Source organism: Heteronotia binoei, chromosome 18 (assembly GCF_032191835.1).
Source record: "Heteronotia binoei isolate CCM8104 ecotype False Entrance Well chromosome 18, APGP_CSIRO_Hbin_v1, whole genome shotgun sequence".
NCBI lineage: Eukaryota > Metazoa > Chordata > Lepidosauria > Squamata > Gekkonidae > Heteronotia > Heteronotia binoei.
The window spans coordinates 34,545,739-34,557,546 of NC_083240.1; positions in this window are offsets into that span (position 1 = coordinate 34,545,739).

Below are 11,808 nucleotides of genomic sequence, written 5' to 3' on the forward strand. Positions count from 1 at the left end.
TAGCACACTGGAAAGGCAATCCCTGCTGAACAGTCAGGCTGTGAAGCTGGAGCTGCCTGGGCAGGATGTGGGAGAAGGTTCAACAAGGCTGAAAGCTGAGAAACACTCCAAAGTGCCAGTGTGTCCGCCTCCTGGCTTAGAGGGTGCCAAGTACGAATCTTGCACTGTCCTGGGTGCCCTCTTCGAGCCAGGCAAGCGGATTCCCAGGTAAAAATACACACCTCATGGCTTTGTGAAACTAGGTGGGACCATTCTAGGCTTGCCTCTGAGCACTGGTAGAGCGCAATTTTTTTTTAATAAAGGTAACCTTGATTGAAACTTTAGCATAGATTTTAAAAGGTAAAGGTAGTCCCCTGTGCAAGCAGCAGTCGTTTCCGACTGGGGTGACGTTGCTTTCACAATGTTTTCACGGCAGACTTTTTACGGGGTGGTTTGCCATTGCCTTCTCCGGTCATCTACACTCCCCCCCCAGCAAGATTACAAACCAACGAAGTAAGAAAAAACTAAATAATGAGATAAATAAATAAAAATCCTAAGCAGAACATAGTAACCTTACATTCGAGGTAAACCGTATACAACATAGGCTGTTATCCAATATACCTATCCACGGTACATTAATATCATTCAAGATCAGCATATCCGAGTGGTATTTTACAGCCTTCTGGACAAATAGAATTAACATATTCAAAAAATACAAACCGTTTTTCAACAAAATTATTATCCATTTTGGGATTTTTCATCAGTGATATTTGAGTAGCCGGCTTGTCTTTTATCATTAAGTCCCATACCTTTGAGAACGTAGTTTTAATACTAGGTGTTTTAATAGATTTCCAAACCTGAGCCAGGGTAGAGTGCAATTTAAACATTGCCCCCCGAGCATTTCCTTCCCCCTTCTGACACAGTTTATCAGAGGTGGGTCTGTGGGTTAGTATCATATTTTTAATGCACCATTCCTCCAAGAGCAACATACCTCCTGCTCCATTTGATTTTCATGATTTTGTACCTTATCCCAGTGAGATGTCCTAGGCTGAGAGCCTGCTCTCCCTAGAGCAGGAATTTGAACCCAGCACTCCCCAACCCCTCACCTGACCCTATCCGCCTTTTCTGCAGCCATAGCAGCAGACTGGGCTTCATTTTACCGTAAGCCTCACATCCCTTCCTTTGCTAATCCAGCCCAGGGATATTGATTGAACCAGGCCACCTGATATTTTGTAGGAAACCTTATGACCATGGAAAAGAGGAAATAATTCTGGTCAGAGGGGATAAAATGCCCCAATTAGGAGAAATAATAATAAGTCATCAAGTTGTAGCCAATTTATGATGACTGCACAGGATTTCCAAGGCAGCTGAGAAACAGAGGGGGTTTGTCAGTGTATGCACTTAATAACCCTGTTTTTTTTGGGGGGGGGGGTCTCTCATCTAAGGGCTAATAGGGCTGTGACGCTGCTTAGCTTTTGAAACCTGACTAGATCAGACTAGAATGGGCTCTAGAACCAGGTTTGATTCCCCACTTCTCCATTTGCAGCTGCTGAAATGGCCTTGGGTCAGCCATAGCTCTTGTAGGAGTTGTCCTTAAAAGGGCAGCTTCTGGGAGAGCTCTCTCAGCCCCACCTACCTCACAGGGTGTCTGTTGTGAGGGAAGGAGATGAAGGAGCTTGTAAGCCACTCTGAGACTCTGATTCAGAGAGAAGAGTGAAGTATAAATCTGTTGTCTTCTTCATCTTCTTATTCTAAGATTGGATTTATACCCCACCCTTCGCTATCTGAAGGAGTCTCAGAGCGGCTTACAATCTGCTTTTCCTCCCCTTCCCCACAACAGATACCCTGAGAGCCAGTTTGGTGTAGTGGTTAAGTGCGTGGTCTCTTTATCTGGGAGAATGGGGCTTGATTCCACACTCTTCCACTTGCAGCTGCTGGAATGGCCTTGGGTCAGCTGTAGCTCTTGCAGAGTTGTCCTTGAAAAGGCAGCTTCTGTGAGAGCCCTCTCAGCCCCACGTACCTCACAGGGTGTCTGTGGTGGGGGGGGGGGAAGATAAGGGAGGTTGTGAGCCACTCTTGAGACTCTGAGATTTGGAGTGGAGGGCAGGATATAAATCCAATATCCTGTGAGGTAGGTGGGGCTGAGAGAACAGCTCTGTGAGAGCTGTGACTGGCCCAAGGTCACTCCAGCAGCTGCACATGGAGGAGTGGGGAATCAAACCTCGTTCTCCCAGATTAGAGTCCGCCCACTTAACCACTACACCACACCAGCTCTCAAGAGAAACACTTTGATTGGTGGGCGGAGGACCCATCATTAAGCAGCTTCAGTGTTTGCTTAGTCACTGGAAAACTTTGGACAGGGAACTGCCAGGAGTCAGTATTACACCAGCCGGCTGCTACACGGGGATCATGGCTAGCTGAGGCCTATGGGTGGAGGAGGAAGGATTTCTCCTGAAGGCAGTCAGGAGTTGCACAGACCTGCAAGGGAGTCATAGCTGCAGCTGGACACGGCCTGCAGGACCATAGACAGCTCCAAGGCTCAAAGAGAGGCTTGGGCACCTACTACTAGCCGAGTCTGCCCGACCGACCAGGCATCAAGGGGCAGGCTCCTGCTTAGGGCCTGGCTTGCCTGCATGAGAGGTCAGGCACAGAGAAGGACCTGGGAGGCCTGCACCAGTGAGCTAAACTGCCGAGCCGTGGCTCAGTGGTAAAGCATCTGCTTGGCATGCAGAAGGTCTCAGGTTCAATCCTCAGCATCTCCAGGTAGAAGGCTCAGGTGGCGGGTGATGTGAAAAGCCTCTGCCGGAGAGCCACTGCCAGTCTGAGTAGACAATGCCAACCTTGACGGCCCAAGGGTCCGATTCAGTAGAAGGCAGCTTCATGTGTGCTCATACGTGGCAAAACGCCCCTTGTTCACTCGCTGTCCCTGTCTGATGGCTCCCAAGGGCCTCCAATGCAGGTCGCTCTCATGGTCCATCCTGTTTAACTCCTCCCTCTCCCACATATTTTTTTTTGGGATGAGCACTGGAAGATTGTGTAGTATGGGAACTCCAGCAGCTCCCCTCTCCACTGCCCCCCAAACTGCCTTATGCTGAAATCAAGGTCACGATCGTCTACTCTAGGGGTGTCAAACATCCTATCAGACCCCCGAGCAACTGGCTGTCATCTACTTCCTTCTCCCTCTCTCTCTCTTGCTTCCTTCTACATCACAGCTTGCTTTGCTGGGCTTGCTCAATCACACAGAAGCTACATAGCAAAGTCTCTGCTTTCTCAATTGGCTGAGGCTTGAGGAGGAAGTGGGGAGGCAGAGCTTGCTTTGCCAGGCTCTCTCAATCACATAGCAGAGCTACTAAGCTAAACCTCTCTTCCTTTTATTGGCCGAGGCTCCTCCCCCTCCTGGTCCCCTAGGGAAAGAAGGAAAGAGCCAGAACTTACTTTGCCTAGTTCCCTGGGTCCCATGGGAGAGATACAGAGAAATCAACTTGAAGACCGAGTGCTAATGTTTTAAGCATGTTTTATTTGAAGCTTTTAAAAAATCTGTGTGTTTATCTGTGTCCTTTGTCAAGTTTATCTCTCTGCTACCTCATTTATGTCAGATCCGGCCCTCAAAACAAATGAGTTTGACACCCCTGGCTCTACTCAGACAGGCAGCAGCTCACCTGGGTCTCAAGTCTTTCATGTCACCTACTGCTGGTCCTTTTTAAATGGAGATTTTGGGGATTTAACTTGGGACCTTCCACTCTTCCATTCCCCAAGAGTAGGGCTTTTTTTTGTAGCAGGAATTCCTTTGCACATTAGGCCACACACCCCTATAAGCCAATCCTCCAAGCGCTTATAGGACTCTTAGTATAGGGCCTACTGTAAGCTCCAGAAGGATTGGCTACTTCAGGGGGTATATGGCCTAATACACATAAGGAGTTCCTGCTACAAAAAAAGCCCTGCCCAAGACCTACCTCAAGTCAATCTTCCTTGTGGATTTCGGACTTCCTCCCCTTCTAGTTGGGCCAATCTGAGATATTGCCCCTGTTTTCCTGCTCTGTGAACCAACAACTCTTTTGATGCATGGCCCTAGAACCTGTCTTTATTAATTCCCTTTGCACACATTGCCATACACAGCATGGTCCGGAGGGAAATCCTTTCCGCCAAGACTTTGGATTGAACCCTACATTGTGTTATTTTAATATTTCGCTCAACTGTGCTATTTGGAAGGAAAAGCCCAAGCAGGGATTCATCAGCCCCAGTGAAGGAAGCCAGCTACAGGCGCAATCACACTGTCGCATGAAGATGTGACAGTCGCTGCAGAATTGCTAATGTACACTGAAGGCCACACCCCCTCATTGCCATCTGTCACAGCAAAAACGAACAGGAGCCTTGTGGCACCTTAAAGACTTAACAAGATTTTATTCCAGCAGAAACGTCGGTTACATGAGAATAAAAATGGGTTTGTCTTTAAGGTGCCTCAAGACTCCAAGAATACAAGAGCATGCGTTTGGGTGCTATCAGCCTGGCATTGCCTTGGCAGCTGCTATTAGTTAAAAACAGCAAATTGGATTGGATTAGGTGTGACATGCAGAGGGGTAGTAGGCACTGTTCCCTCTAAGCTGTTCCCTGTTAGTGTGAGCTAGCTCACAGTTTGTTAGCCTCCAGCTCACACATTTTTGTCTTAGCTCAGGAATAATGGCCCCAGAGCAAACTAATATATGCAGTAGCTCACCGCTAGAATACCAGTAGCTCGCAAAGTAGACTTCTTGCTCACAAGATGCCACAGCTTAGAGGGAACATTGATATTAGGCATGGAGAAATCAGCATTGGTAGCAAGACAGGAAACCTGGGTCTTGATTCAGTCCGGGTGGATGTATTGTCTTGAGCCTCCTTCTCAGTTGCAATTCAGCAGTGACTCGCCAAAGCTGCCCTGCCACAAATTTTGTTAGTCTTTAGAAGAATTGCAGATTTATATCCCGCCCTTCTCTCTGAATCAGAGGCTCAGAGTGGCTTACAATCTCCCATATCTTCTTCCCCCACAACAGGCACCCTGTGAGGTGGGTGGGGCTGAGAGGGCTCTCACAGCAGCTGCCCTTTCAAGGACAACCTCTGTCAGAGTTATGGCTGACCCAAGGCCATTCCAGCAGGTGCCAGCGGAGGAGTAGGGAATCAAACCCGGTTCTCCCAGATAAGAGTCCGCACACTTAACCACTGCACCAGACTGGCTCTCCTGGATTGCTCTTTTCTACTGCTACAGACAAACCCATCTTAACCTCGGACCAGCACCACCAGGCATTCTGGGCCCTTAAGCAAGGCCTGTGGAGAGCCCACTGCCACCACAAGCTTGAAGCAGGTTGAAAGTTGGAGAAGAACAGAAGAGCTATGTGGGCATCTGGTTTCAAAGCAAGGCCAGAAGACACAGCAGTCTAAAGGCCTCCAGTGCAAAGCACTCACAAAACCAGGGCCCAGTGCCAGAAGGAAATGCCCCTAGAACCACCATGATGCCTTTCTGGTCATGACACCATGCTCTTCTGAAAAGTCCATTTCCAGTGGGAAATCCCTGGCCAACAACGCTGTTGCTTCACACCTCGTTTTGTGCCCCCCCCCCAGCAGGGTTTCACTAGAGGGAAACCTTCACAGCTTGGCTGAAGTCCTCAGCTCAATGTCCAGGAAAGCGGCCCAGGTTGAGTGGCGCCTGTGCTGTCGTCCAAGGTTTTTGCATTAGCTATTTTTAGCTGTTACTAAAGGGAGATCTTGAACTTGCCTTTCTAAACAAAGCTAAAGCTATTCTGGGAAACCAAAGCTGCCAAGCAAGAGTCAGACCCCGAGTGCAAAGATCAGCCTCTGGACTCTTGAGGCATACCAAAGATGACGCTGTTCACTGCAAAAGGAGCCACTCAGGTGGAAGGCCGGAGAGATTTAAACAAACAAAACACAACGCCAGCTTGTTTCCAGGGAAGGTTTTGCAGGGATGGGGTGTTTTGTTTTACGTCTTTCAGCCAGTTCGTGGAAAAGAAATACCGTTCCTGAGAAGTGATCTATTTATTTTTATCCCCTCCTGCAAGACAAGAGGCAGTTCGAGCACATTCCGTAATCTGTACAGGAAGTGGCAATCGGAACCCATCTCCAAATGAAGTAATTGCAGTTGTTTGTGTTCAGTCGGTAGCTTCAGTCGTGCCTCGGTTCTTGCAAGCCATAGATGCGTCTCCTTTGTTCGTTCCTCTTCAACCCTGAGCTATCTCTATTTCTGTCACTCTTCCCAGCTCTCTCCTTGCTCTCTTCCTTTCAGAACAGGCCCCTCAAGGAAGGTACAAGCCCCGACACAGGACTACTGAGAAGAAACAATCATCTCTCCCCCCCACACACACACAAAAAAATACATCCACCCACCCCATTTTTATTTTCTCCCTTCTGCATTGTAATGCAGAGCTCTCCTGCTGTGGATGATACCAAGGGCACTCTGGTATCCTCGGGACATACAGAAACATCCTGCCAACGCTTATGCAACATCCCAGGGGGAAGAGCCCTCATTTCTGCCCTCCCCACCCCCACATGTATTTTACTATGCAAGTTATAGAGAAACACAGTTAACTCAAAAAAGAGTAAAAAAGCAGGCCACAGCTGTGAAGTTATTCTCTGTATTGTGTTGGGAAGGATGAAGACAGTGAACGGAAGCAGGGAGCTGGTGCCTCAGCCCAAGGTGACGCACTCTGGTACCTGCCTGGATATATTTCAAAGGCCACTTGGACCATTTTTTCCCCCACAAATGATCCCCCCCCCCCCCGTCACTCTTCCAATCCCTGCTCACCTCTATGGTGCAGATTTTGTTTCAAAGATGGCTCTCCCGCCTTTTGTCCCACAAGAGATGTCTCCTCCAGGCCAAAATCTGATTCCGCAGTTCCCTCAGAATGGCACTGCATATTTTCAATATAGTGGGAGGTTGGGGGACAGGACAGATTCTGGCTTCTGTGGTTTCAGTCAGGGCCTGTCACAAGAGAGGGTGAGAGGGCCACTAGGCCCTGGCCTCACGTTAATGGAAGGCCTCGCGTTTAGTCTCTTGACATTATCATCAAATGTATACAGTCGCAAAGGTATGCTGACAGGATTGAAAGAAGAGCCCGTTCATCGGACTTTAATCTTGTGTCCCATTGCCAAAACACATTTTTAATAATATCCTGGGAGCCTCAAAAAATCGAAATGGCACAGGCCCCTCTTGCGTTCTGAGAGGCCCTGAGGCTTGGCCTCTATCTATCCAAGTTCTTTCTGGCAGCAGCTCTTCAAGGTCTCAGGAATAGATTTCCCCTGGCTTTGTGATCCTAGGCTTAAATTATGCATACCAGGCACTGCTGTGGTCCCTCTGGATCACAGCAGGTGGTTGACTTCCAGAAGCCCCCCCCCCCCCCCGGTTCAACTCCAGCGGCACCTCCCATCAAAGAAAAGAGCTAGGCTACGGATCCAAAAGACTCCAGGGAGACTGTTGCCTGAATGGAACAAGCTAAGGAAACCCCCAGTAAATAATACATTATGGTCTTCACTAATTCTTTACCATGTAGTAGTATATAGTAATATCAAACGGATTCCTCTCATGCAATATCAAAACAAAGTAAGCAATGAAAAACATTCAATAGTACAAATAGAAATGACACGCAAGATTCATACAAAACATACTCCCAAATACATACTTCCTTGAGACAAAACTGCTCTCCAAAAGTCTGTAACAAATTCTCCAGGTAGCAACATAGAAAAGTCTCTGGTGGTGCTACCCACAAAGATAAAAATATCCATACTGCTAACCGGTAATCGACACAAAAGGTCCGGTTTCAGAATCTTGATCCACAGCTGAGCTTCTCACACAGAACAATATCCTTTTAATGTATCAATTTAAAGATAGAGGAGAAAAAATTCTTAAAGAACAGAGCGCCCAGGCCTCAAGTTATTTTCCAATGATCATCTTGTCTTTCTCAGCTGTGGATCAGGATTCCAAAACAGGACCTTTTGTATCGATTACCAGTCAGCTGAATGGATATTTTTATCTCCGTGAGCAGCACCACCAGAGACTTTTCCGTGTAGCTACCTGGAGAATTTGTAACAGGATTTTGGAGAGCAGTTTTGACTCATGGAAGTAGGGATTTGAGAGTATGCTTATTATGAATCTTGTTGTGTGTAATTTCTATTTGTACTATTCAATGTTTTTCATTGCTTACTGTGTTTTGATATTGCATGAGAGGAATCCGTTTGATACTACTATATACTACTACATGGTAAAGAATTAGTGAAGAGTGTAATGTATTATTTACTGGGGGTTTCCTTAGTTTGTTCTTGATTACCCCTGGGACCCCGTGTGTTTGTTTTTTTGTCGCCTGAATGGAGGCAAGAGAAACTCAGACAAGCCCAAGAGAAGGCCGCTTACACAGCCACGTAAAGCAACCTTTGGCCACTCATCCATCCAGTCCAGGCCTGGCTCCTCGGATTGGGGGACACTCTCCAGGACCTACTCAGCTCCCCGAGCGGCAGACACCACTGAGGGCCTCCTGCAGGTAGAGCAGCAAGCAGGTGCCTCTGCCCTCAACCCCTCTTGCCTTTGTGCAGATGTAAATAAGCATAGGAAGCAAAAGAAGATGTTTACAGGGTCTGTTTGGACCCCACTGGATCATCTCTGCATTTGTGGTGGCTGTCGGCTACTTCCAGAAAAGGACCCCCCCCCCCCACCACCACCACCAAAGTTCCCTCTAAGCTGTGGAGTCTTGTGAGCAAGAATTCTGCTTTGTGAGCTACTGGCATGAAAGCTGTGAGCTACCGCATCAATCAGTTTGCTCTGGGGCCATTTTTCCTGAGCTAAGATAAAAAGGTGTGAGCCAGAGGTTTAAAAATTGTAAGCTAGCTCACACTAACTCAGCTTAGAGGAAACACTGCCCACCACCTCAGTAGGACAACCGCTGCCCCCCCCCCCCGAGGGACTCTCCCGCACAAGGAGGCTCCAGTGAAACAGAATGTCATGGACAAATGCCTTTAATCACAAGTTGGACTCAACAGAAACATCAAGCGATGGAGGATCAGAATGGATTTTGCTCTTCACACTGGAAATGCAAACAGCAAAGCACACGTCCCTGTATTAGTTCTCCTTGGGACCCGCTCCGGATCACCCACCACAAACCGGATGCTTTATGTCCAGTCGTCCCTGCTGAAAATCATCCCTGCCAAAGATGAACCCGCCAGCTTGAAAGTAACTGTCCTGGGACCCACTGCACGGCCTTCTGCCGCTCCCTTTCAGACTTACACAGGATTCTTTCCTTTGCAAAAATGTCAAGATGCGCCTTGACTGATCTTAGAGTCCCGTGGCACCTTTAAGACCAATGAAGTTTTATTCAAGCTATAAGCTTTCGTGAGCAAGCACCCTTCCTCAGATACAATACAACTGAAGAAGACCATTCAGATTTATAGACAGGGCTGAAAAGCAAATTAGCATCTAACATGACGTAGACATTTTGAGACAAACAGGAACAACGAGTACAAGGTCATCAGCTGTATGGATCCAATCAAAGAGGAACAGTGTGAAGCAACAAATGTCAAAATAGGAGGGAAGTGTGTAAGATAATCTTTTCTAATCATGGGAAGTTAACTGAGATGCCTCATTCATTTCTCCTCAAGCTTGAAGGTAACAATCTCAGTTGGCCTTAAAGGTGCCATTGGACTCTTAACTTTATTTTATTGCTTCAGACCAACACGGCTACCCACCTGGGTCTTTCTTAATTGATCTCGGTCTGCTGAAACCCAACTGATTTCCACCACTGTTCCATCAGAGCAAAGCCCCTTACCTATTCCATTTGGAGCAGCAGACAAAAAACGTGTGGGAAGAAATGAACCCGAGAATGATAGCTGAGCAGTTTCCAGCTTGGGGGAAACAGCCGAGAAGCCACCCCCGGGGCTGCCCTGCTCCAGACCAAGAGCTGCTCCCTTCAGCCCCAGAAGGACACTAGCAGAGTCCAAACCTGGTTTCCAAACAGGCAGACTCCAAGGGGCTCAGGTTCCTATGCCAGGCGGAAAAGGAAGATCATACCCAAGAAGAGCACAGAAAGACAATTTGTGTCTCCCAATACATGAAATTATACAATGCAAATTATTCTAGCATCAATCCATTGGTATCACCTTGTAGCAGACCTAAGTAATGGGTCTTTCCCGGCAACTGTCACACATTGAGGGGATGCCAGACCAGCCATGTTGCCAGTACATTGGGCTGCAACCCTTTCATCTCTGCAGTTGCCCCGCCTCCCTTTCAGCCAGCGGCCCCATCACTAGCAGCATCCAGAAACACTGCTGCAACAGGTGGCCAGCAACCCAACTGAGCAAGGCATGCAGAGAACAAGGGGTATCTTGGGAGCTGAAGCTCCTTCCCGTTTCCATGATGAAAGGAATCAGAGCTTTGACACTCTGCAACTCTTAGGGGGGTGTGCAGACCGACAACTGTGAAACACCGGCAGCCTATCCACCTCTGAGAAGATCAGCCAAATAGATTAACAATTTAAGTGTTGTCAGAAAGACAGGGATGGAATTGTGCTCTCAAGCCTGGAACTTTATAAGCACGAGCACATCTCGCTAACTAATGGGGAAATCTCCTTTGCTGCATCCAGTGCTCTTTTTTTTTCCCAGTAGAAAAAGCTCAGCAGGAACTCATTTGCATATTAGGCCACACCCCCTGGCACCAAGCCAGCTGGAACTGTGTTCCTGCTCAAAAAAAGCCTTGGCTACGTACCACACTGCTGCCCTTGGCTTGGCTTTCCGTTGCTGCCATGTTTCCTTCCATACTGTCGGAACTTATTTCCCCTTGGAAGCTTCTTTCCTAACCTCCCCTCTGCTACTTCCTCTCATTTTCCATGTTCCATAGCAGGCCAGGCAGTGAAAAGGCCCAACGTCTGAGCCTCAACGTAGGCGTGCTCACAGAAACCAGGTTACAAAATCTACAGCTGAATGGGCAACATTTGACATATAGCCTATTTGTACCCTACAATGAATAATCAACTCTTTCTGGAACAGAGCTGTAAGGTTATAAAAATAACCATGACTACTATTGTCATTTGAAAATGGACATCTACATAGGGTCAACTTAGTCATGGGCTGCAGGTATGAAAAGAATTCTTCTCCCACCCTAACCAAGTGAGGACTTCTGCTAGTTCTGTCCTTGCAAGGCAGGGTGTTTTTTTTTGTCAAAGTAGTTTTCGTTATGCCTGCCTTAAATCCAGAACGGTTGATCTTTTAAGAAACCCATTTCTTAGCTCCCACGTTACATGCCAAAAGCAACCCTGGGACTCCACCAAGCTAGCAAGCGCTTCTCTTTCGGAGCCATCCTCGCTCCAGTGGCATGTGGGAGAACTCTGGCCTCCAGAAGATTGTTACGAAAAACAGTGCCACGAGACCCTGGGTCGCTGGCAGCTGGGACGCAGCTTGCGACCGGAGTGCGATCAACCACAACTAGACATGGCGTTTTGCAACTAAATCTCAACACTTCCACTCGTCAGAGGAAAACGCACAATAGTTCCACGGAACTCACAGAATGAGACATGGAGACACCAAGAACGTAGAGAACTATCTACAAATGGCAGCTGCCAAACCATTTGGAGAAGGGGAACACAGAGGAAGATGCTCATCCGGGGGACGCTTGCTTTAGCTCGGAGGTGTTAATCTGTTGTTCCCGCCAGGTTTGGTGACACGTGAAGCAGTCTTATACTGAATCAGACCGTTGATCCAGCAAGGTCAGTATTGCATACTCAAGACTAGCAGTGGCCCTCCAGAGTCTCAGTCTTTCAAACCGACTACTGCTTGGTCCTTTTTCACAGGAGATGCTGGGGATTG